This window comes from Dermacentor albipictus, chromosome 2, assembly GCF_038994185.2.
Source record: "Dermacentor albipictus isolate Rhodes 1998 colony chromosome 2, USDA_Dalb.pri_finalv2, whole genome shotgun sequence".
NCBI classification, from domain to species: domain Eukaryota; kingdom Metazoa; phylum Arthropoda; class Arachnida; order Ixodida; family Ixodidae; genus Dermacentor; species Dermacentor albipictus.
The window spans coordinates 36,559,039-36,586,755 of NC_091822.1; the positions used below are offsets into that span (position 1 = coordinate 36,559,039).

At 46.9% G+C, this 27,717-nt stretch overlaps 1 long non-coding RNA gene across 4 annotated transcripts in view; it reads left to right on the top strand.

Annotated features, from left to right (window-relative positions):
* The window catches only part of LOC139055367 (uncharacterized), a 34,057-nt gene extending 6,551 nt beyond the window's left edge, over positions 1-27,506 (top strand). Inside the window, exons 3-6 of one of the 4 annotated variants that reach the window (XR_011511710.1) lie at positions 14,486-14,566; positions 15,382-15,526; positions 19,885-20,004; positions 27,420-27,506. This is a non-coding gene — a long non-coding RNA (uncharacterized lncRNA). Of the gene's footprint in view, positions 1-14,449; positions 14,567-15,381; positions 15,527-19,884; positions 20,005-27,419 lie in introns of all 4 variants that reach the window. The other 3 variants (XR_011511708.1, XR_011511709.1, XR_011511707.1) reach the window with 3 other exon arrangements.
* Positions 27,507-27,717: the final 211 nt, after the last annotated feature.

A 27,717-nucleotide genomic window follows, 5' to 3' on the forward strand; every position in this document is an offset into this window, starting at 1 on the left:
CATCTGTGCGTTGTATTGCAGTCTGTGTGATTTGTTCCAATTGGGTGCGTGTAGCGTCCATGAAGGCTTGCATCTGGGTGCGGATGGCGTCGACATGGGTTTGTAGGTCAAGGATGTCCTTGTGTGGAGCCATCTCTTGTGGTATTTGTGTGAGCTGTAACACTTGTTGTTTGAGTTGTCTGTTTTCTTGTGTGAGTGTTTGTATCTGTGGGCGCATGGCCGCGAGTTCCTGTTCCAAGTTTACAGATGGTGGCGTCTGTGGTTTTTTATACGAAGGGGAGGCCACTGCTGCCCAGCTTACCTCGTGTTCTTTGGTGGTAGCCCTCTTGAGCGAGGCCTCCTTGGTCTTTCGGTGGTGTTGCTGGGGCGCCTTGCCTTTGAGTGCCGTGGTCGCTGGTGCTGCCTGCTGTCCTTGTTTGGGCGTCGACCGGGATCGCCGTCTGGGCGACCGAAAGTGAGATCGGGGGCGAGATCAGGAGCGGGACCTGGACCTCTGGTTGGAACCGGACCGGGATCCGTGGATGCTCGGAGACTCCGAGTAGTCGAAGTCGGAGTCTTCCCGCTCGGAGCTGAACCATCGCGGGCGAAGGTCAGCCGCCTTGGTCGACTGAGTGACCGGGCGGGGCTGTCGTTGGGTTTTGGGTGTGGTGGTGGAGGCAGGTTTCCATCTGGGTGGAATGCGCTTGAGCTTATTGTTGCACCCTGTTGCGGCCGTGAGATGGGCCCCTCCGCACAGGGCGCACTTCGGAACACAAGTGTGTCCGGCGTGTGGATTAATGTTGTTGCAAACGTTGCACGCACGAACCGTTGGGTTGGGGCAGACGTCTGGTCGGTGTCCGGTGATTCTGCAGATGGAGCAGAACTGCCTTGTCGGCTGGTAGTCTCGGCAAGGCATCTCCCCTCCATAATAGTATACAAATCTAGGCACCTGGGGTCCCTCGAAGTCGAGTACGGCTGTCTGGGATTGTCCGAGCATACGGGCCCGCACGATGCGGACTCTGTGTGTGCGGACCCGAAGATTCGCCATAAGCTCTTCTTCGCCGGTGCCTGCGTCGATGCCGTGTACGACACCTTTAAGCAGGCCCTCGGGTGTTGATAGATACACCTTCACAGGATGTGATCGTCCGTGAAAGGTGAGGCTTATAATTTTCATGAGGGTGGCCGCCGTGGCCTCGTGAGGGGTGCTCACGATGATGATGTTCGAGCCGTGTCGCAGGCGGACGATGAAGTCATCCCCCTTGCAGGTCGGCGCACCTCCGGTGGCTTGTACGATCGCCTTGGCCACTTGGTGGGTCTGTAGTTTTCGAACGATGAGGCCCGGGGTCGGTCGGATAATGATTTTCATGTCAGTGCGCAGGAGTGGAGGCGCGCGTCGGCGAGGCCTGCTCCTTGCAGACGCGTCTTCAGAAATAGGTGTTCCGGCTCCACGCTCTTCGCAGGCAGCTTGCGACGTGGCTTTCGCGGCGGCGGCTGGCGCCTGGCTTAGAGCTAGCCCTAACGGTGTGATTTTCGATGGCGGGGTTTGCCCGACTGGGTCTTGCTCACCAGTGGATTGTTGTTTTTGCAGACGGCGTTTCCGATGGAGGGAAGCGACCCTTTGCCACTGGGATTCTTGATTGTGGAGCTGCTCCGAGAGGATGGGAGACGGCCCGGGCAAGGCCTCGTCAGGCAGGGGTCTCGGGTGACTCTCGGATACAACTTCCATGGTTTCGGTGTCGGTGGGTTGGTGGGCAATGGTGCCTGGGTTTTCCACGATCGTAGCGTTCCGGGCTGGGTCGCCCCCACAGCTCACCGTAGACACGGTGGCTGCTTGCGGGTCGCCGAGCTCTCGCGCGCCAGCGTTCGGCGTTAGGGCTAACCCTACCGTCGGCGTGGCCGAACGAATAGAGCTCTCGTTGGTCTTAAAACTGCGGCTCACCGAAGTTCGGCTCCGTTGAATCCCCTTGATGTTTGCAAATATTCCGCTGATACTGGTGGTATCGACTCTATGGATTGGACTCTATGAGTGCGTAAGCGCAGGTTACAGGTGGGGCCGACCTTGATACTGACGAAAGTAATGTATTACCTACAGGAAACTGCGAAGGTCTGGTTCGATAACATTGAAGAGGAGCTCCCAAGCTGTAACGTATCGAAGAAGAAACTTCGCGCGTTGCTTGGCCATCCTGCAGGCTGCCAGCGTGCCGCCAAGAATGAACTTGCTTCGCGTGTGTAGACGCCTACCGAGTCGCACGAGACGTACATTCACGATGCCCTGGCCTTTTGCTAAGAAGTTGATGCCAAAATGGCAGAAGCCGTCAAGGCCGTGCACGCACTGAAATGAATTGGCGACCACGCGTTTAACCTGACCGTGTCTAAAGTCTCTTCGACAGTCAACGCGATTATTGCTGAATGCCGACACTTCGAACAAGCTACAATCCGACGAATTGCCCACAAATTCATCCCCATCAGCGTGTGAGGTGGTTCGTACATCCACTCAGCCTTCAACGTCATAGACTACTACCAAAATCATTCGACGCGAAATCAAAGGCGCATCGCCCGCACATTTCATGCAAGGGGAGCCCAGGTTCCCCAACCGACCATTCCGCGTATACAATCCGTTGTTCGTCAAGAACTGGCAAACGTAGACATTAAAACCAATTGTCCTGCGAGTCGTCCTGACATTTACCCTTCGGCCACCTTCAATCGTTTCTATCGCCACTGTCCTACTCCCAATTATCGCGATCCGAATGCATGGAGGACGCCTGACGACAAGCCAATTTGCTTATGATGTGGACGTGTCGGACACGTTTCACGGTATTGTGGAAGTCCTTGGCACTTGCCTTCACGAGCAAGTTTCTGAAACTTCCGTGATCCTCCCGGAAGCCAGCACCAGGTACCTACACCAGTTGAGCCAGCAAAACCTGCGGAGAACGCTATTTATTTATTTATTTATTTATTTATTTATTTATTTATTTATTTTTAATACTTCCAAGGCCCGAGTGAATTACACGAAGGAGTGGTGAATAAAAATATTTGCACAGTAAAAGAGCGGAAAAATACAGGTATAATGGGCAACGAAAAACACTTTAATAAAAGGTTTCGTGAATGGCATTCTTTAAGCACTACGAGCATCTCCCAGTACAGCCACTCTCGCGCGCCATGACGCCGACCTTCTCATTTACCTTCACCACGCAGTTACCCGTTCCCGTCCTAGTCCCGGCATCTTCTTGCGGGAAACTGACGGCTGCAGCTCCTTTAGGTGAGGCTACTGTTACGACCTGCCATCAAGTTTGCAATCACAACCTGAACGATGGTCAAGTGGATGACCTGCCTGTTCCAGCTTTGATCGACACCAGGGCCCATAGTTCTGTTATGGGCTCTCACCTCCATCAGCAGTTAGATGAAGTTATGACCCCTGCCCCATGCCGTGCTGTTCGTGTGGCCGATGGTGGTACGTCTCCCGCAGCTGGCCTATGTACAGCGCGTGTCACTGGCCGCCAAGCTTCTGTTTTGTTACCGTCCTCGCCCGCTGTTTCAATGATGCCATCCTTGGTATTGACTTTTTACCAGCCCACTCCGCCCTCATGGCTTGTTCCGCTGGTACCCTACAGCTTGGCCTAACAAGTGCAATTGATCAACCCGGACCGGTTAAGAGACCGCTCTCTTCTGCATAACACGCCCGTACGCCGTCGCAAGCCGTCATTTGTATTTCTCGTACGCCCTCTGCAGCAATACCTGAGAGTAACTATGTGTAGGCTCCACTCACTGCCGTTTTGTCGACGCAGTGTTGGAATTCCACACACTCTTATAACCCTACGTGACAAGCTTGCTTGTCTTCCTGTGCTGAATTTCGGGATGTGCTCAGATGTCCTTCCACCGGGCATTTCCCTCGCCATGCTGACGCCTTCCTACGACCTCGTCATCTCGAGCTTGTCTCCACCAGATGTTCACTCGCACACCTCTGATCTTTCATCTTGTGCACCCACTCTGTCTCTTAGTGACCTGATGAAAATGATCACTCCACACCTTATACCCCATCCTTCTGACACTCTTCTTCGCCTTCTCTGTGTCTTTGACCTTTTTGACCGTCCACTGGGTCAAACCTGCGCTGTCAAGCACAACATAATCACTGGCGATGTCCATCCGATCTACCGACGGCGAATCCGGGTATCTTCAGCTGAGCGCCACGTCATACAAAAGGGGGTCAACAAGATACTCGTCAAAGGTATATTCCGGCCGTCCTGCATCCATTGCGCTTTTTCTGTGGTTCTTGCTAAAAAGAAAGACGAGAGCTGGAGATATTGCGTGGACTACCGGCGACTTAACAAGATCACCAAAACACGTGAACCCGCTCCCATTATTTATCATTATTAGTATCAATATTCAGTATTACACAGCGTTATTCTTCAGCCGACCTTCAGTCAGGATACTGGCAGATCGACCTGGACTCCGAGCGATCAGAATGCACTCTTGATTCATATCAAGCGGTTCATTCGTAAGGAGGTCGGCCGCGAGCTTTCTCTTTTATCGAGCATGCCCGAGCTACCACAGACAGCATATCTGGCCCCAGACATTCAAGTGCTACAGGAAGGGATCACTGACGCTTTGCCTTTCGCTCGTCAGCGACCGCTAGAGTCTGCGCCCTTGGCGTACGCGCAAGTTGTCAATGCCGGGTCGCTCCGCCAACCAACCTATTCTTCCGCGTCGGCACCAGTTCGGCCGCCGCCACTTCCGTTCAGCCGACCAATGCCCAGGTTTTCTAATCCATGGGGCACTGCGGACAGTGACCTTATAATTTATTTTCGTGGTTATGCAAGACATGTTGCACGCTACTGTCACCATTGCCTCCCTTTTCAAGCTGACGCCATGCGCCCGTCTGCCTACGATCCTAACTGCTTTAACGGTGGAGCGTGGCTACAACGATGCTTTGTGTCCGAACGCAATGCCCTCAGCTAACCGCCCATCCCCATCACCCCGACGTCGCTCTCTGTCACCCGTACACCTTCGACCCTGCCCTTCTGACGTGAAAAACTAGGCGCCGCAGTTCCCTTGGCACGAACTGAGCCCTTGTCACAAAATTCTAATCCTCGAATTTCTCCGACAAACCTCATCGAAGTTTTGTGGATGTCATTCGTACCTTTGCGTTTGTGCAGACTGGTGCAGCCGTTTCAGTGAGATATACGAAACTTTGCCTCTCGCTTAGGAAGGTTACTACGCGATCAAAATGATTGTTTGTCCGTACCTCCAGTGCACACCACACTCAGCCATCAGCCGCCTTCCCAGCACCCGCCGTCATTCAAGATTTTGTGTATTCCATTGAGTTTCTTGCGCTAACGGCCTGTTCGCATGATTTCATCCTTGGTAGGGATTTTCTGTCTCGCCATCATGCTATTATTGTCTGTACTCGTGACGAAGTGGCTTTCTCTGTGTTGCGTTGCGCGTCGTCTGAACCTATGCTGGAAAAGCTGTTTTTCTCCGACGAAACGAACATGCCACCCTTGACCCCGCGTCCTGTGCCGGTGTTGATGATCCCATAGTTATATTTACACCCTGGGAGGCTGTTCAACACCGCGTCAATCTCATGTTTCCATTTGCCGTTCGTGACATGCACAATAGCGCTACATCCTAGCTTGTTATAAATTAATTTACACTTCCCCCGTAATTGCTCTGCGGAGAGTGTACGGGTACATTTCAGGTATTCTACGTATCCTCTTTCTTGTGCCTTGACGACGCGGACAACTTCGAACTTAGTGCCCTGACACATTCTACTGGTGCGCCTGATCGCCCACTTTTATGTATCTGTGGCTCCGCCATCGACGACAAATCTGCAAAGGCACACCGCGATAAACTTCCATTAGTTTCATTATACATTAGTTTCCTAGATCATTTGATTGCCAGAAGACATCAATAGGCCGAACGCCCACTGCTCGCCATCCGATTCATACCGGCTCCAAAGCGCCTCTGTGACAGTGCCCTTACCGCGTATCCACTTTTGAGCGTCGTATGGTCTCCGAACGATTCGACGACATGCTTTAGCGAGACACCATTCAGCTGTCCTGCAGTCCATTGTCGTCGCCTGCTTTTGTCAAGAAAAAAGGAGAGTTTGATCCACTTCTGCGCCGATTACCACCGATTAACCAAAGTTATGCGCAAAGATATGTATCCTCTGACCCGCATCGATGATGCCCTGGACTGCTTGCAAGGCGCCGAATTCTTTTCATGACTAGATTTAAAGTGCCGTTATTGACAGGTCCCTCTGGCACCATCCGATTGTCGGAAAACCGCCTTGGTAACTCACGAAGGGCTGTCCGAACTGAATGGTGTACTCTTCGGCCTATGTAATGCGCCGCAACATTGGAAATGATGTCAGACAGTGTCTTGTGTGGCCTTAAAGGGAAGACATGCCTGCGCTACCTGTATGACGTCGTCGTTGTCTGCCCTGATTTCGACAACAGTCACATCCGTTACTTTTACGTAGTATGGAGCTGCTTTATGCGCGCAAGACTTCAGCCTAACACAAAGAAGTGCTGGTTCAGAGCTCAGAAACTCACCAAACTGGGCCACGCAATTTCGAAGGATGGCGTCTTTCCCAATCCGCAAAAACTTGGTGCTCTTGCAGAATGACCGAAACCTACCACCGTGAAAGCGCTTCGCAGCTTCCTTGGTCGGTGCGCATAGTGTCAGCGCTTTGTGAAGAACTCCACATCCATAATGACACCACAGACGAAGCTGCTCACCGGTGATGGCTATCTGTCTGGTTGGTTTCCAGGATAGGATCGGACTTTCGCAACATCGCGTCATCTTCTGAGTTCACTGCCCATTATATGCCACTTCAACCCTACCGCTCCAATCGAGATACATGCGGATGTGAGTGGGACCGGATTTGTGGCCGTATTTGCCCATCGAAAGCGGGGTTCTAAGAGTACGTAGTTGCATATGCGAGTCGTGCCCTTACTTAGACAGAGTGCAAACACTCGGTTACCGAAAATGAACGCTTGGCAGTTGTTTGGGCGTAGCACAAATTTCGCCCTTACTTTTGTGGTTACTTGTTTGATGTCGTCACTGATCACAATTCGCTCTATTGGCTGGCTTCATTAGAGGATCCGTCGGGTCGATGCGGACACTGGACGCTACGTTTTCAAGAAGATATTCGCCTCGCTTACCACTCAGGATGCAAGCACGTCGAAGCCCACGCACTTTCTCGCTCGCCCGTGCGCTCTGAAATTGCACCTGTTTCCCTTTCCGCAACTTCCTCCGCTAACAATAATGTCACTCACACGTCTTCAGAACAGCGCAAAGATATATGTATATATTGCGAAGACGAAGAGATGACGCGGGCACTCAGACGGCGAGCGCGAGCAAAGAAGAGGCAGAAGTAAACAGGCGGTCTCGCGGACGGCTGATTGTCTTCTCTCTCCTTTACAATATATATAATGAAAACAACGGAACCACACAGAACGCTTTTATTGGGTGGGGCCGCAGATAGCACTCGTCAGGAATATCGGGAATGTTGACGATTATGTACAGACAAAAATGATGAGATGCACTACATTAGCTCGCGAGGTACCACGACCAAACAAAACAAAGGAAATGAGAAGAATACTTGACCGTGCTCATGTTTGTGGCCGAATTCCTGCACAAGTTCGCAATCCGATCATTTAATCACAGTTGGTCTCTATATAGCGACACAATTAAAAAAATTGAAGATTGCTGTGACCCAAAATTAATTCTTTTGTTCAAAGCAGACGATCTTTGGTTCACACGGGATGCCAACAGAACTATTAACAAGAAAAAAGGGGCGTTGAGAAAAGCTTCCACATCAACTACCCATAGTGACTGGAAAAACTATAAAAAGATGTCAAAGTTTACCGAGACCTCAGTCAGTGAAGCTAAAAACAAATACCTTGAATGTAGATTGCCTAAACTGATGATCACAGACCCTGTAAAATATTGGCGGGTAATAAATCCGAATAAAAAGCTATCGAGCGTACAACTGAAATCTGAAAATGCGGACCTGCTATCGATAGAAGAAATTGCTGCAAATTGCAATCAGCATTTCGCTTCGGTTTTCTCACACGCGCTGCCACTACAATCTACGATGCTTCCAGTGCAAGCAATTTCTCACCAATTGCCATCTATCTCGATAACACAAACAGGCGAAGCACGCGCAATAAGGAGGCTTGCATGCAAAACATCCCCTGGGGCCGGTGGTATTAGCGCAATAATTTTGAAGTTAACTTCAGATAATTCATCATACATTTTATCAGTAATCTTTCAACAGTCACTAGACACTGGACTTCCAGAGTACTCCAATATTGCGCATATAATTCCTTGCCTGGAGACAAACATCTGGAGACATAATGCAAAAAAGAGATGAGGCGTGCAGACAGGACACAAGAGTAGAGAAGTGACGAACACCATCCACTTCTCTTCTCTTGTGTCCTGTCTGCACGCCTGACCTCTTTTTTGCATTATAAATCCTTACCAACTAGCCGAGCTTTCTGTCGTTCTAATCTGGAGACAAACACTTCGCTAATAACTACCATCCCATTTCTCTTACATCTATTTGCTGCAAACTACTTAAGCATATCATATACAGTCAAATAATATCTCACACTCAATCTAATAAATTACTTTTTGAAATCCAAGAAGGCTTTAAGAAGAACCAATCATGTAACACCTAGTTGTTTGAGCTAGTAACTGATTTACTCAACTCCATCAATGGGTAATTTTTCATCGATGCAAATTTTATTGACTTTTCTAAAGCATTCTGGCGTCCGTCACCAACGACTGCTAACAAAACTAGGTAGCCTACAGCGAGATGACAAAACATTTATCTCGATTAAGGGCTTTCTAACCAACAGACTTTAGAGTGGTAAAATCGATCACTGCGTATCTTACCACGTGCATGTAATGTCTGGAGTCCAACAAAGATCAGTTTTGGGACTGCTGTTATCTTTAATCTACATAAATGATATATCGACTAACATGCAGTCTATACGTCCGTTTGCTGATGACCGCGTAATATATAAAAAAACAGCAAACCAAAACGGCACTTTCACACTTCAATCCGTCTTAACGACTCTTTCAGAATGGTGAAGCAGTGGGCAAATGAAAATTAACATGCAGAAAAGTAAACAAGTTAAATTTGTTCAGAACCTCAATTTATTGCCTAGCGAGTACCTAATTAATAATTGTGTAGTTGAAACAGTATGGTTGTATTACTACTTGGTTCTGTGCACTTGCAATCTAAAATGCAATGATCATGTGGAACTACTCACTAGCAAAGGGTTTCGAAAGTTTTGGCGTTCTAAAACGTCGCTAAGGCATTGCTGATTCCGGCACCAGACTTCAGAACTTGAATTCGCTAACTAAACCATTATTAGGGTATGCTTCTAACATACCTTACTGACATGCTGGAATTGATTCATAGTAAAGCCGCTACATGCGTCTTATCCTCATATTCTCGTTATCGCAGTCTGTCATCCATAAAGAGAACCCTTAGCATTTTACCTCCCGTTATACGCAGAAAATGTTCCCGATTATCCTTTTTTGCAATGTTTATTACAGTGACAGTGCCTATTCACGCAAATTCATTCATTCAGTAGTCCACATCTCCACCTGTATGGATCACGAACTCAAGGTATATTCACCCTTCGCATGGACTAAAAAATATTTACACTCACCTTTACAATCACCGACCGTGTCATAGCAATTGAACACACGTGCCAGCTATTAACTACGACAGTACAAAATTTGGCGACACAAATGGCTAACTTTCAGCAAACATGGATAGGAATGAAAGGCCTCCTAGCCTGCCATTGGAATTGCAATGGTTTTGCTGGGGAAGAGGCTGTACTGCAGCAACAATTAGAACAAGTATCAAGAAAGCAAGATATCATCAAGTTGCAAGAGACCCTCATTGAGGAATTCGAGCTCTCAGGTTACTGGTCCCACGCCAGCCCGCCAAGCCTCCGGCGCGCGGCCTGCAGTAAGGGCAGGGGAGTTTGCACCTTGGTGAGAAAAGGCATCACGTGCGTCGAGCACGAGCTGTAGAGCAAATGCACAGTCGAGCATACCAGGGTAGAGGTGGTTACCGGGAAAAAGCAGAAGGAAAGAATTTTTCTAATAAACGTGTGCAGTAGCCCGTCACACGGAAAGCAGAAATTTAAAGCACTGTTACACAAAGCGTTCAACGTCGCGGGGCCCGACAACAGGCTGGTGATCTGCGGGGATTTTAATGCGCCTAATCAAGCCTGGGGTTACCCCAAAACAATGGCAAAGGGCAGGGACTTAATGGAAAATCTAATCAGCGACCCATTATACCCTACAAGAATCGGCAACTGGATCACCCGAGACACAACGCCCGATCTCACTTTCGTCAAGGGTAACGGCGGTGGTATGGCGGACTTTGAATGACGAAACACGGGCCACGAATTGGGCAGTGACCATTACATTGTGGAGGTCACTGTTCCGCTCGGTGGTAACGACGAAGACGGCAGAAGCTTTCGGAAACGTACATTTACTGAATGGGACGCGTTTCGAGGATTGTTACCCGAGGAGCAGACCGAAATTACAGACATTGAGGAGTGGACCACTGAGAACAAGCTAGAAAAGGCCACCAAGGAAGTTGAGACGAACGAGCGTGTCCACAGGGTGCACAGCCGCCTGGCCCACCTCATCGCAGCCAAGCAGTCCATCCTGTCAAAGTGCAAGACGCAGCGAACAAACAGAAAGCTACGCAAGAAGGTCGCTGAACTCAACCGCGAGATCGAGTCCCACAGCAGACTGCTATGCACTCAGCAATGGAATGAGGTTTGTAATGCCGCGAACGGCCAGATGCACTGCGGCAAGACGTGGAGTATGCTGAGTCATCTTTTGGATGCGACCACGACCAAGACTCATCAGCACCACAACCTGGCCAAGATCATCCACAGGGCGCTGACCTTGCATGGGGAAAACGAAGGGAAGAAACGCCGTATCTACAAGTACCTGACGGTCACTACCACAGAAACGCACCCGGACTACCTAGGCGAAGCAAACAAGTGGCTAGATCGAGGCATTGAAGTATGGAAAGCAAGGGTTGCCCTGCATGATCTCAACAGCAACTCCGCCGCTGGTGCCGACCGCGTTACGAACATAGCGCTAAAAAATCTTAACGAAGCGACTATCGAGAACAACACGGCATACTTCAAAACTTGCTGGCAAACTGGGTCACTACCCCGGCAGTGGAAAGCAGCAAAGACCATCTTGATTCCCAAGCCGGGAAAACCACCCAACATTGAGAACCACCGGCCGATCTCGCTTACGTCCTGTGCGGGCAAAGCGTTGGAGCATGCACTCATGAGCAGTTGGCAGAGGTACCAGGAAGATTCGGGACTCTACCCAAACACTGTCATCGTGTTCTGAAACACGCTCGGAACTCAGGACGCCATGATAGAACTGAAAAATGAAATCCTCGATGACACTTTCAACACGAAAGACAAGCGAGCCATCTTGGGTTTGGACCTGCATAGCGCTTTTGACAAAGTGAGACACTCTGTGAACCTGGCCCGGGTGTATCGGCTAAACATGGGAAAGAGAATATATGCGGACATGAACGATTTTTTGACGGAGCGGACTACCGAAATCATCGCCGGTGACCTTCGGCTCCAAAAGAAGAAGTTCGGCATTGTCAAAACCCGCCAGGGCTCGGTCTTCTCGCCATTATTTTTCAACCTTGTAATGATAGGGTTGGCCGAGCGCCTCTCGCGAGTCGCGCGGGTCTGACAAACCATCTATGCCGACGACATACCGCTCTGGTTTCCAGGAGGAAGCGACAGACACATCGAGAGTACATTGCGAGAGGTGGTTGACGCTATCGAGGAGCAGCTGGGCGGGTCTGGGCTCGTCTGCTCCCCAAGCAAGTCTGAGCTTTTGGCGATTCCTCCAAAAAGAGCAGCTAGGAAGACGAAAGGCAACGAACCTGCGAGAGAGCAAGAGACAACAAATATCAAGACGAGCGGTGGTCACACGATCCCGGTTGTCGAGAAGATCCGAGTGCTGGGGATGCTGATTGAGCGCAAACGATTCAACGGCGAGACGGTCAACCGTCTCGCGGCCAAAGTCACTACGGCCATCCGCCTCATCAAGAGGGTGTCACACAGAACAGCGGGCATGAAGGAAGAAAGCCTCACCCGGCTAGTGGAATGCTTCGCTATAAGCCACATTACATATACGTTGCTGTTTTCCAAAACTGGAGGCAGGGCGAGCGAAATAAGATCAATACGCTCATACGCACGGCGTACAAGGCTGCACTCGGACTTCTTGACTGCACAAGCACCAACAAGTTCCTGGCACTGGGAGTGCGTGACACCCTGGAGGAAATCGCCGAGGCGCAGAGGACCGCTCAGCTCCCGCGGCTATCGGGAACAAGAACGGGCAGACAAGTGCTGCGTGACGTAGGCCTGGGGCCTAAGGAAACGGCGCCCGAAAATACAGAAGTGCCTGTACCGGACGCAATTAGTAGACGGCTACGGGTATGTCCGGTAACAAGAAACATGAACCCTGAGTTTCACAAAGAGCGGCGGGCGGCGAGGGCCAAGGCGCTCATCGATCTCCATGCCAAAGACAGGGGTGCCATGTTTCTGGACGCGGCAGAGTATCCACATGAGAGAAAGGCATTCTCCACTGCAGTCGTCGGGGCATCGACCGGTGCAACGAGAACAGCGGCGAGTGTGCGGACTCGAGGGGCGCATTCAGCCAAGGAGGTGGCCGTTGCCCTTCTCCTCACCGACCCCGACTGCACAACTGTGCTCTGTGATTCTAGAATGGCAGTGAGAAATTACGCCAGAGCAAGGATGTGTGGTGAAGCCACACGTGTGTTGCGTGCGGTCGATCTCGCGAGTGAAAATCGTTGTGTCGTGATAAAGTGGTTTCCGGCCCACATGGGCCGTGATGTGTCGGATCGCGGCAACACAAACTACAGCGAGACGGCGAACGCGGTGGCGCGAGGACTAAACAACCATTCCGCTGCAACTGTGGTCGACCCGTTGTGGTGGTGGGACACCAAGGACAAAATGACTTCCTACAACGAAATTGTGAAGTGGTACAGACTAGAGCGAAGGACGATGCCGCCACCTCATCCGGGCTTGACCCGTAAGGAAGGGGTTTTATATCGACAACTTCAAACGGGGTCGTTATTCACCCCGGTGCTGATGAGGCACGTGTGTTCAAGTGTTTATGTAAGTGACCTGTGTTGTGTGTGCCGAAAATAAAGGGCCACTACAGCTCAGATCCTTTGGGACTGTGCTAAGAATCCGCACGAAGCTGCAACGATAACAACGATCCCGCCGCGGCTCGAGGCCGCAACGAGGTGCTATGATCAAGGTGTCCAAGCCCAGGCCATCCAGCAGATCTCGGCGGCCCTGGGAAGGCAACGACCGAGCGAAACCGTAAGGAGGCTGCCACCCCAAAAGCGGGGCAGGCGCGCTCGACGAAAGGGAGTAGTGCGGCCGGGGCCGAAGTAGAGGCGGCACACGCCGCGAAGACGTCATGGCCGCGTCACGGTGACGCTTCCCTAACAGGGGAAGCTAACGGTTCCGCAGGCATTCATAACAATGTTTCTTCACTCACTCACTCATCTTTAGTCTTATCAATAAATGAGTGGAACACCTTTTCACAATTAATTATCAACACTAAGGAATTATATTCGTTCCAATCGGCTTCACTAAACTACCGTAATGAGCAAACCTGCCAAAACAGCTCATATTTTTTAAAATACCATGTTATCCTGACTGAGCGCCCTACTCCCTTTGATCACTGTGATGTATTTATTGCATTTTTCTAAATAGTGTTGTAGTTCGACCTTCTGTTATTCCCTTATATAATCATTACGCCATACTACTACTAGATGCACTGTATCTCCTGTAGGCTGAAAACAGTTCTGTGTTCTGTATTGTGTGTTTTGATCGCATGCTTATACCCCCCGTGAAGTTTCTTATTCTTGCATCCCCCCCCCCTATGTAATGCCGGACTCTGGGCCCTTAAAGAAAATAAATAAAACGCAAGAATACATATATATATATATATATATATATATATATATATATATATATATATATATATATATATATATAATATATATATATATATATATATATATATATATATATATATATATATATATATATATATATATATATATATATATATATATATATATATATATATAGGCAGCCTTTGCGTCCATTGCTTCAAACAGTAAAGGTTCTAACGCCGAATATGATGTCGAATAATGACGTAATTCTCTGTCATACATTCCAGAGTTGTGCGTCTGATAAACAATTAAAGAGTGAAGCTAGAAATTACCCAACTGAATGAACATGTTTTCGTGTGTTATAATGGTGTATGTGGCTGCTTCAAATATTTTATGGAACTTACGAAACCTAGCCCTCTGTATGACTTCTGTCTGTATTGCGTCACTCACCAGGGCTTTGCAAGTCTCACCCCATTTTATTATATGTAGTTGCGGAACAATGAAGAGTGTTTGAATGAAGCATGCACGGAGTTCTCCTTGCAATAATCACCAGTGCGGCTGTTGTGCTTGGTGAGTCGTTTTTCGTGAACTATCTTTCTTGGTGAAATGTCATACACTCATAAAGCAGAAGTGCCTTCTCCAGAACAATAAACGTGAAATTGTATGTTGAAAAATTGCAAATCGTGAGCACAACTTTTTTATATTGTGGTTCATCTACGACCATTGCCAGCATTAGATATAGTTGATTAACCATACAGTCCTCATGTGAAATCTAATTTCTGACATTGTTTAGACATATTTGGGCACAAAACAATGTACGCCTTTACCACAGTATTCAGAAATGAATTTTGACTTGGAGCCCGTGCTTCACTTGATCTAAATGATTTCTTGTGTAAACATGATAAAGAAGCCTACTGCATTTCCATCGACGCGTTAACAACAGGCTTACTTTAAATTAAGTCCAAAATGGACTGAACATGGACATTACCATGTTCAGTCCACGGAACGCTACCATGTTCAGTCCAGACGGTACGCTAACCACCGTCTCTGAATACGGTGGTTAGCGTACTGGTCGCAAAGCACAAGAAATGAGATGCTGAACATGGTAGTAAATAATGTTAAACGTTCACTATTTAACGTTCGCACCACCACAAGAGACATCGCCTGGCGTTGCAGATGATGTTTAATCCTTATCAAACTTTCCTTGTAGCGTTGTTACAGTGTTTCGTCGACGTCGTTTCTATCAGCGAACATGCATGATAAGCATTGCTTATTATCACCGAATACTTATTTAAAGTAATTTATTTTATGTCAGTAGTTTAGAGGAACCTGGCACTGCTGCCTTCACTGTAAGCACATTCTCGCTGTCCAACTGATATGCGCAGAAACGAGCCATATTCAGACTCAGAGGGAAGCAGGTCGGAGGTGCGTGTCAGCGGGCTACGGCTTCATCCTGGAGACATGAACAACGGCTTATCGGCGTGGTTGGCGGGAACAGTTGATCACACCTTCTCATTCGGGAAGCACCCCGTATGTGACGTCGCTGACTCGTAGTAGCGACGCAGTTTCTCCGAATAAAAATGTTGGAAGATTGCTGCCCACACCCATATTTCAACCCCAGGCTGATACGTGACCTCTCATTTAAAAAATGCACTGGGGGTCGTGGTTGCATCATTAATAGCGGACACGCATGCGTCACCGCAAGCTGACGAGCTTCGATGGTTTGAGCGAAGTCGGAAGCATCCATTGTAAGGGTGGGACATTGAGTGCGTGGGAGGATTGCATTAAACGTTGTTACAGCCTTCCGACGATGTAACAGATGGAAAGGGTAAAGTTGGTACTCTCTTATACGGCCGTGCTATAGCCAAAATCAACATATGGAAGAACATGTTCCCAGTTTTGACGATAGACAAGAACGAACAGGGAACGCATATCAGCTATGGCTTTGTTTAGTGTGTCTGTGGCTTGTCCGCTTTGGCATAGTAACCCGTGGCTTTTCGGTGACCGGTGCCTCAGAGCTACATGACATTTGCTGTGATCTGCGCTGTAGATGCTGTGCCGTGGTCGGCTATAACGATCGCTCAAGCACCGTGGTGGAGTACGATGCCATAGGAAAGGAATGATGCAATTTCATTCGCAGTACCTCGTGGGAAAGCCCAGGTCTCAATGTAGCGCATCGGGTATTTCGTCGCAGTATGAATCTAGTAGTTACCAGCCCTGGAATGGGGATCGGTTCAAGCAGATGTATGCCAAGGCGGGAGCTGTGGGTGGTTAGCAAGGTGCAATCAGCTAGCTGGTCTCACTCGTGGTCTCTTGATACCAGCAGTTTCGGGATGTGTTATCGTATTGCTTGAAGCCACGGGGAAGGGTAGGCATTGAGTAAATATGGCATATGCGTGAAAGCGTGTGCGTGAAACCGAAATGACTTGAGGCTGTCTAGTTGTAGTAGGCGCGCAGGGTATCCTCACTGAGCGTGGACCACAGCACATTGAGGCACATGGTTGAGTTCAAATCTAAACTCAATTTGTAGAGGATGCCATCTCAGAGGAAAAAAAAACGACGACAGTGTACTGCTGAACGTCAGAATACTCCAACATACAGCACTCAAGCCAGCTGATGAGTGGTCGGAGTTATTTATTTAGTTTTTTTTCAGCATGCTATATATTCAGCAGGTATATATGCAACGACAACTAGCAAATTTCCTATAGAAAAGTGTCACAACGAAATGGGCTAAATAGCGCAAGCGAACAACGTGCACAGTTCGTATTTTATTGAAAAATGAACCACGTCTCACTGGCGTATGGATAAATACAAAACTAAATCCACCTATCCAATGGGGGAGTTCTTTGGATGCAATGTGAATGAGCCAGCATGTGAGTATTATTGCAAGTTGGCTTACTTATTTTGTCACTGTCTTCACTCGTCCTCAAGAGAAAAAATCTCGAGTGAATACAAAGAAGGATGCTTATGCTTTCAAGAAGACAAACCTGCTATCTTTATATATTATTCCCAGCGTTTATGAAGCATGCAGCTTACCTAATTGTCAATGCAACATTGGCGTTTCTACCGAAACCACATAAAACAATTTTAAAAGTTGTTTCCAAAGAAGCTTTCGGCCCAGAACCTCCTCAAGTTCAGTGTTTGAAGCTGAAAAGTGCCAAATCGCAAGTTGAAATGCAAATATTAGTGAAAAACTCCGCATAGGTTTTCATTACTTCTTGCTATGCGGTTTCCCTACCTGACACGTAGATTATATCAAATAATAGCTTGGATAGCTTAGAATTTCAGTCCGGCAACAGAGGTTCACGTTTTTAACAAATTCTAGTAGGTTGATTTGACTCATTTCGAAAAGGTTCATTTCCTTATTTATTTATTCAATGCGGCTTACGTGCCGTTGTTCTAGGAATTAGGTAAACGGAGGAAGTACAATAATACGATACCACCACACCAAAAATAAAAGCTTACAACAATCTGCATATTCGAATACAGACTCCCATAAAAATACAGACAATCTTCTAGGCATAGGTTCGCACATTTGAGGTGAAAAGACTATGCACGGTACAATAGCTATCTGAAGATGCATGTAAAAAAATGAATGGTTGCTCTGATGGCGGATAGAAATGCACCCCCTTCACCGACGTATAGAGGCGACGCTTGAAGTGGAGGGCGCAACAGGCCGTCAGCAGCGGTGTGCTTGCGCCCGGCCCTAAACTTGGTGGGTTGTATCGTATTATTGCAAGCGAATACACCACATAGGAGAAAGCCAGAGGGATCCTCGAGATTGGCGAGCCAGCATTGAGGATGGGTGTCTGTCGCGACTCTAATGGATAGGCCGTACTAACATGTTCGCAATTTAGCGATTGGCCACACGGGCGCCAAATGCTATTTTTCTCTAGTGTCTAAAAATGGGAGTTGTTTGCAGACTTTTATGGAGCTCGCAGAAAGCATCCTATTCACGCTGATCCCCCAAAAAAGGCATTTCTTCTTTTTACGTCCGTGTAAAATTTCGGCTATCTTAAAAAGTTAGCCCCAACCAACGCACTCCCTAAGAAGCCCTTATAGTAAAGGCAAAGCCTCAAAGAACGGAGGAGGTGTCTTTTGTTCATTGATGTTGTAAAGGCGGAAACCGCCATAGATTTGACGGAGTGTGGTCGAATATTTTAGAAACTAAAACATGGCCTAAAGTTTGAGTTCGTCCTATGAGAAATGGCACTAATGACTTTCAAGACACGGTGAGAGTACGAATCGAATCAAGCAAGGCGTGTAGGTGCTGAATATTCTGCTCAAGAGTTGCAGAAAACAAGGCTATGGCATGTAAATAAACGAGAATTGACTGCCACTAAATACCTGACCAAGCAGTGTTCATTGTTCGAGGAAACGCAGCAGGCGCTCAGCTTAATTCGAAAGCAAGCACCTCAGTATTGTCGAGTATCTCGGGCATAATGAAGCTTGTCTTCACACCCTGACGGTTATTAGTCTCTATCTGACAGTAGCCACCATGCAAATTGATTGATCATCAGAATCGGACATCTCAAAGACGGTTGAAAGCGTCTACTTTGGAGGGCAAGTGGTTAAGCGTCCATCTTTGTAACATTGTTGCGCTTGAAGTCACGAGTGCGAAAACTTGTCACAGCTTATTTCCTTCTGGACATACGAGTGGCCGGCGCCCAGGGACTCGTCAAAGGCTGTATGATGTCGCTCGGCGTGCATTTGTTGAATGTTGTCCCGCATTGTGTCTTGTTTCATACGAGAACGTGGTAGGCACGTTCGCGCACAGGCCTTTTCACTCGGGCGGGTAATAATTTTGGGTTTCGTAATGGATATTTGTGGACCTGCGGTGTTGAAGCAAAGCACACCGTAAAAGATAGTAAATGCTTTGAGTGATCCCCTTTGTGGTAGCCTATAGTTTAGAATTCACATTGGCTTTGCTCATCATAAGTCACAGTATCAAATCAAATCAAATCAAAAATTTTATTCATCTTCATTTGGTACATAGGTTTTCATTTCCTGTCCAACCTATGCACAGCGTGCTTTTTGGTTGTTCAGGCAGCACAGTGAATCATCGAACGTGTACTACAAGACAATGAATAAGGCATACTATTACATAGTAACCATGTTATACAATATTATAGAGACATAGTGACCACAACTCGAGCAAAATTAAAACTAAGTAAATAAATAAATAAAGGACATCATAATAGCTTGACAATGAGCCATAACACAACTCACAGAATATCTAAGGAGCAAATCCCGGAAAGCAACATCTTGAGATGTTTTTCGATTGCGAAGCAGGCAGCAGAGCCTTTGACTGGTTCAAAGTAGCTGATCGTAGTTTGTCGGTGGAAGTGTTGGTATTCCCGACAGAAATTAAATGCCAAGATGTCTGTGGTTCGCGATGACAGCCGCACGACTCCACGCCATTACCCGAAGCTGTCGAGCCAACAGGACTGGTAGATGGCCTTCAGCGATTCCGAGACGAAGAGGGTTGCGGTCGCTTTTCCCAACCGTCGACGTTGCGGTCCGGGAGCGTAGCATAATACAATTGTCAAAAACGAGTATCATTCGAAATTGAATTGGACGGTCACCTGAATCTCACCATATGTACGTATTGTAAATGTGTGCATGTGTACTTATTTGATGAGGTGAGCCACCGTGTGCGCCACTGTTCAAGTCATCACCGCCACCGCTGTATGCAAAACTTTCTCTGTCTTTATGGCGATACGATAACACTAGAATTTCTGGCGTTTGTTCTTCAGACGGGCAAATTACAGTTAGTTATGCATTATTCGATGTTTGATAATGCTCTTTGTCGGAACTGAAGTACCGTTTAAGAAGTACAACAGAAAATCGTAAATGCAAGAGTTATCTTCTTTTTTTGTGTGATTTAGGCGAAAATATGCTCCTCGAGGTTGGCCCGTCCTTGGGAATCGTTCAACCAGTTGCATCGAACGTGCTTGTACCACCGTCAAGCTCCTCTGCTATTGTGATCAAACAACCCCAACCTTCAGGTAATAATACATGCTCTTCATTTCAGTCATCAATGGAACGTAATATTTGTCAAGCTCACATTCAGGCGGAAAATAATTGAATTGTTTCACTGAAATAGGGTTCTGATTAACAGAAATCTTCAGTTCTGTGAACGCTGTTTCAAGACGAAGATGCGTTTTTTCATACTACGCATTTAAAGACAACAAAGGAAGTCAGAAAGACCAAGTGCTGACCAGGCATCTCGGTTAACAATACTCCTAGTCTTCACGAAAACAGAGGTACGAACAGTAATGAACACATAGAGTAACGAAACACAAAAACAGACTAACGAAACAGAGTAATGAACACATAGTACTTCGACAGCACGAAGCTAAAGCGAAAAGGGCAACCATCCCTTCAGTGCAGGATGGGAAACTTCGCAGCTTGTAGAGCAAGAAAGAAATGCTACTGAAATGTTTCTTGCATCGTAATTCGTGTTATGAGAAACAGAAGGTATTTTTGATAAGTAACAGGGATAGCATGACCAATTTTCGTGACTGAACTAGTGCAAATTTTTTTAACGCAAACTTCAATGAAAATTACGGGGCGTACGAGGAAGCTCACCAGTCGACAAAGGCTGACTCCGTTGCTCGCAAACTGCGGCTTCTCAATTCGCTCACTTTGAGCTGCATGGCTAAGCACGTCGATGGGCTACTGTCGGCAGCAAAGGTCCATGGACCGAAGAAGTGGTGCACAGACCGTAATGTTGTGTTTTCTGATACTAATGCGGTTGCGTTTTCTGTACAGCTTAATACGCACGCGCGTTACTTTTTAAAAGCCAGCGTGCTCATGAACGACGGTGAGAGGGCAACGTGTGACGGTGTGGCTAAGGTAATCCCTTTGCACTCGTCATTTGACGCTACTGAAAGATGGCATAACTTTACGTCTTCATGATAACGTCACTGCCATACAGCAGTAAAGTGCCAGAAAGTTGCGTTTGCCTCGTCCATCCGTCCATTCCATTGCACTGAAGGTGAGAACATTCATTGTCGACGTTGATAGAGCGAAGCTGTATATGGCTAGGTTTCCGTGTATTTTTGTGCCCGTGCTACCATAATACAAAAGATGAGCCTTGTCTGATACCGGAGCTGCAATTCCAAGCCGACGCACGGCGGAGGTAAAGCAGGATTCATGCACCCCGCCCCTAATAACAATGCTGATAATAATAATAGGTAAACAATCAAATAAATAAATCGAGATGCATTGTTTCATGTCAATGGGTATACTGGTATCGTTTGAGGACAGCACATGGATGCATGAGCAGGAGGCCTTGCTATATACGCAAAACACAAACTGTATGTACAATACATATTTTACTGGAAAGAGGGTAATTTCAGCCATTGTGGGGATATTTGTATTGTACAAATGAAATGAATTGTGGTAACGACTGTGCATATACGTCTAGGCACACCCAATTGTGATATCGAGAAGTTGATGACCACGCCTTTGCATGGGTCAGCTGTGATGACATTACTGTGTGTTCATCGTTGTACATTTGTGGACATTTCAAAATCAGGCAAGAAATGGTTCCCTCACTTTGTGCTAGAAGAGTTTTTGGTTTGAAGTGCCACATCAATCGAAGTCACTCAAGTACTCAACAGTGGTCCTCTATAAATTTAACATTAACCAGAATTCTGACTAAGGTTGCAACCCAACTACTCAATGTGCATTGTAGTAACCACAAAGCTATCGTCACTACCATCACTGAGTAGTATCGCTGTTCAATTATTTTCTTCTCGCGAAGCTGCCTGCTTATCCGCAACGCACCGTTGTCACAGCGCAAACATATATATATATATATATATATATATATATATATATATATATATATATATATATATATATATATATATATATATATATATATATATATATATATACATACATATATATATATATATATATATATATATATATATATATATATATATATATATATATATATATATATATATATATATACAACCTGTGGCAGTAGGATTCAAACTCGTGTAACTGCAACAATTTCATCTTGGCAGTCGGATGCGTTAACAACGGCGCTATCATGAAGAAAAGTGTCTGGCAATTATTTCAACGTATTGGGCTCCATACAGACTGAAAGCGGTGCTGTCCATGCATTTACTTCGGAGGCCACAACCGACAGCATTGTATACATGCAGGAACGAAATTGACTGCCACTGACGTCATGTGACAATATTACGGCGTATGGCACGTATAGTCGCGAAAAAAAGAATACACAGGAAAGACTTACGGGAAATATGTCCTCACCGCAGTTTTGGGTCTCATCCCTTCGCTCGTTCACACTCCCGCTTGAACCGGAGAGGTAACAACGCTTGCAAATAAGATTTACCTTCACTGTTTATAGGCCTTGAACGCAGTGCGCCATCATCACAGAGCGCAGCAATGTAGTTTGGCCATCATTCCCACATCCTTCCGGCCCATACTTTCTAAGGTTCCATTTTATTTATCAAGCTGTAACAGCAACTTGCGGCCGAAAGATGTATCACACGATCACAGTTTGGTGATATACTGAACATTGGTGTTGAAAGATCATGTTTTCCTGGAACATATCAACGGGTAAAAGAGAAACGTATCTGTATTGGATCATCTTTTGTGTTCTCCATTGCGAATGTTCATGCCGGGAGATAGCGGAATTTTGTCCACGAGGTTGTATTGCACTTCATTATACAGACGAATCTTGTTAATTCGAACACGCTTAATTCGACCATTCGGTTCAAATTGCGGTCCCGTAAAACTTATGTGTATTCCAATGGGTGGAAACGCCCGGTATTTCGAACTCGCAAGAACTTGCGTTGGTTATTTCGAACATACTGTGTTCCGACAATGCTCTCAGCAACGCGCCAAATCACCCGGCGGCGCCTCCGATCAGCATTCCTCTGACCCTGCTATGGAGGAAGAGCATAGGAAAGACTCCTCAGCGCCGCACGTGAAAGAAAAATTGGCGGAAAGTTGTGCGCAGACGTGCTCAGGCACGCAGCACCGATAATTTCTGTTATTGACAGCTTAGTTACTGAAATTTCGGACGCAAAATGCCTTCGCCGCCTGACTTTCCAGTATTTTTGCCATGACCGCAGGTCCGAAATGGCATTAAGGGCCGATTTACGCTCGAGCCGCCCAACGCCGCACCACACGCGGTCGGTTCGTGAAAAGTGGGCTGTCGTTGCGATCGGTCAGAAAATTGCATATATGCTGAAACCGCTTGGTACGGTGTGGTTTGCACGCGCCTTCTGGTTGTCCAAACAGATAAGCAGCGACTGGCAACAAGAAATAGTGAGTTGGCAGCCTCATGTACTGGCGACGAACGAAATTCCTCGCCTTGCCAGCATTTTGTTATTACGTTTGCTTTCTTATTATAGTTATTTTTTTTATTAGTTAGCTCGAGCAGTTCGTATGTGCCAGCATCCGCACTCAGATTTGGGGACGCGACGTCTGTTGAAAGCTGGCAACCATTCGGCAGTGAGCAGGGCAAAGTTGTTCGAAGTCGGCAACTATCGTCAACAAGTAAAGTCAGGTCAAGTTTATTGCAACAGTCATGTTAAAGTTACAAGGGAATAGTATTACAGCAGGAGGTCCCATAGTTTTGAAAAAAAAACTGTCAGGGGGACCTCCTATGATTACATAAATAGGGTTATTATGCAAAAGCAGCAAAGAAGTACGGTCATGTGAACAATAAGAATAATTAGGCAAGTTCATTATCTATAACAGGCAATTGGATACATAAGTTCTTGGCAATGCTAATTATTGAAAGAAACATGAAAAATAATCAAAAGCGTGTGCAGCAGCAGAATAATGAATATTAGCAGAAATTGTCAGCCCGTTATGAGAGACTGAACTTGTTTCATTTTCAAAAATATTAATTAAATTACAGTGGCCGCGTAGAGGTAGAGCATCTGCCTCTCGTGCCAAGGGACCGTGGCTCGAATCGCAGCGCCGCGCAATTTTCCCCTGGCTAAAAATAAAAAACATCTGCGTGTTGATAAAATTGCATAAACATGCCTGAAGGGCGGCCTCATCCCGGTGACCAGAACCGATAACGCACTCCCTCACTAGAGCAAGATTGGCCACCCTGGAACAGTACTTGGCCACAACCGCGGCCCTCAGTCCCCACCATCAGCCATTAAACCCCGGCCCTCAGTCCTCAGCGCCTGCGAAGCAACTAACCACGGCGGTGGTCAGACTTTCGACACAGCAGAGGGTGCTCAGAATCTCTGGGTCCGGACAGGCCACCATTGGAATCTGAACCTGGCAACGTTTAACGCTAGAACCTTCTTTAGTGAGGCGAGTCTAGCAGTACTATTGGAGGAAATAGCCGGCAGTGAATGGGATATAATAGGGCTCAGTGACGTTAGGAGGACAAAAGAAGCATATATAGCGTTAAAGAACAGGCACGTCCTATGCTACCAGTGCTTAGCGGAGAGACAAGAACTAAGAGTCGGATTCCTGATTAACAAAGATATAGCTGGTAACATCCAATAACTCTATAGCTTTACCGAGAGGGTGGCAGTTCTTGTGAAACTCAATAAGAGGACAACTTGAAGGTCGTACAGGTCTAACCCCTTACCTCCAGTCATGATGACCAGGATGTCGAAAGCTTCTATGAAGACGTGAAATCGGCGATGGCTAAAGTCAAAACAAAATACACTATACTGGTGGGCGACTTCAATGCCAGGGTAGTCAGGAAGCAGGCTGGAGACAAGTTAGTGAGAAAATAGGGCTCTAGGAATAGCAGGGGAGAGTTATAGTAGAGTTTGCAGGACGGAAGAATATGCGGATACTGAATACCTTCTTCCGCAATAGAGATAGCCGAAAATGGACGTGGAGGACCCCGAATGGCGAGACTAGAAATGAAAGAGACCTCATACTCTGCGCTAACCCTGGCATCATACAAGATGTGGACGTGCTCGCCAAGGTGCTCTGCAGTGACCATATGATAGTAAGAAATCGAAGTACCCTAGACTTGAGGAGCGAACAGAAGAAACTGCTTCATAAGAAGCCGATGAATGAGTAGCTTATAGGCAGCTTTCATTGGTTACGAGAAAGCATTTGATTCAGTCGAAACCTCAGTAGTCTTGCAGGCATTACGAGCCGTATGTAATATACTAATATGTAAATATAGACGAGCCGTATGTAAATATACTAAAAGATATCCATATCGGCTCTACAGCCACCGTAGTCCTCCACAAAGAAAGCAACCCAGCAATCCCAATAAAGAAGCGCATCAGGCAGGGAGATACAATCTCTCTAACGCTATTCACAGCGTGTTTACAGGAGGTATTTAGAGACCTGGATTGGGAAGAATTAAGGATAAGAGTTACTGGAGAGTACCTTAGCAACTTGCGATTCGCTGATGATATTGCCTTGCTTAATAACTCAGGGAACCAATTGCAATGCATGCTAACTGACGTGGAGAGGCAAAGCAGAAGGGTGGGTCTAAAATTTAATCTGCAGAAAACCAAAGTAATGTTTAACAGTCTCGGAAGAGAACAGTAGTTTACGATAGGTAGCGAGGCGCTGGAAGTGGTAACACATCTGCTTAGGGCAGGTAGTGACCGCGGATCCAGATCAAGATAATGAAATAATCAGAGGAATAACAATGGGCTGGGGTGCCTTTGGCAGGAATTCTCAGATCATGAACATCAGGTTGCCATTATCCCTCAAAAGCAAAGTGTATAATATCTGTGTCTTACCAGTACTCACCTAGGGGACGGAAACCTGGAGGCTTACGAAAAGGGTTCTACTTAAACTGAGGATGACGCAACGAGCTATGGAAAGAAGAATGCTGGGTGTAGCGTTAAGGGATAAGAAAAGCGCAGGTTAAGTGAGGGAACAAAGGCGAGTTATTATGCGTTGCATATTGCAATCCCTCAATTCAGCCCTTGGGCGCGGCCGCGCAGCCACCATTGAGGGTATGAGCCATTGTTCGTTGCTGCGCGTCTCATATATGTCGGTCTATTCTCTTTTAAGTTTGCTATGTTTGTTATGAAGTTCCTTCTATTTTTATGCGTTGCATATTGCAATCACTCAGTTCAGCCCTTGGGTGCGGCCGGGCAGCCACCATTGACCTCTAGCGCAACCACGTGACGTGACGTCACGACAGCCGGAGGAAAATCTGGGCCCCAACTCGCGCAATATGCAACGCATTCTTGGCTTAACCATGCTAAGCCTGGCCATTTTGACATCTTAGTTGAAATCAAGAAAATGAAATGGGCATGGGCAAGACATGTAATGACGAGGGAAGATAACCGATGGTCATTAAACGTTATGGACTGGATTCCAAGAAAATGGAAGCGTAGCAGAGGGCGGCAGGAAGTTAGGTGGGCGGATGAGATTAAGAAGTTTAAGGGACAACATGGCTACTATTAGCACGTTGTCGGGGTAGTTGGAGATGCATGGGAGATGCCTTTGCCCTGCAATGGGCGTAGCCAGGCTGCTGATGATGATGAACGGCGGCGCGGAGGCGTGGGAGTAGCGTCCGAGCCAATGGCGAAGAAATGCAATGGCAAGGGACTATAAAGTAAAATAGAACGTTATAAAAAGTGCCACCTGGACTATTGTTCTCTACAATTGATTTCACGCACTCAGATACCAGGGTGACAGTAGACAGCAACGTATGTGCCCATTAACGTGCAGTCGAAATAAAAGGAACGTCAATTTTATTCATTTTATGTGACTGAAAATTATGCACATCAGCGAATATTTAGAGCAGTGTCGCTGAATGCCCACGAAGTGGCTTCAGTTGCCTTCATTTTCGGTGCAAGCTCTATTATTACGCATTGTACAGATCGCTGGATTTGTGTCATATGGCAACATGCTCGGGTACTGGCACGTGGGGAAGCTGGGTAGAAAAAACAATGTGCCAGGGCAGCAGGGCAATGTGACAGCAGGGCAGGCGCAACTCGCACCTTGTGACATATTGATAGCAGTAATAATCAAACAAAACATGATCATCACAAACAAAAATAATGTACGCGTGATAGCATGGTGCTCTGACGTCGTGGTTGCCGACATGTTTGAGTACTAGGGCGATGACATGGTGCGTGCGTGGCTTCACGTCAAAGTATCTGTTATTTCTTTAGCGTCAATGGCTATATATGCCTTTAGATCAAATTGGTGCAGCAACTTCACTCTACAATTAACGATAATAAATTTATCTATGTGTTTCGAAAATTGCCTGCGATAAAATTCCCGTCTTTTTTGAGAAAACCTGCCTAGTTTATATCATCTTGGTCATTTTTACATGTAGGACCTTAGTCGTTTTTCTATAGAGGGTTCAGTTAATGTATAGTTAGCACATATCATTACGATTTCTCGCCGGTGTTTACGGCTGCATGCTTGAAAAGACGCTCATTATTACATTTTGCGTTTTATGTTGCAGTTGTGGTTGTCCAAATTCCAGCCGTCGTCCAGCAGCCTACGATCATTGTAGTGCAGAGAAGTGAAAAATAAAACCAGTCATTACCCCCTGTGGTTTCTTATTGACTATGGCGCTGGGCTGCTAAGCACGAGGTTATCGCATTGAATCCCGGCCACGGCGGCCGCAGTTCAATGCCGGCGAAAAAAAAAAAAACTGGTGTACTTCATTTAGGCGCACCTTAAAGAACCCCAGGGGGTCCAAATTTCCGCAGTCTCCCACTACGGCGTGCCTCATAATCAGATCGTGGTGACGGCACGTA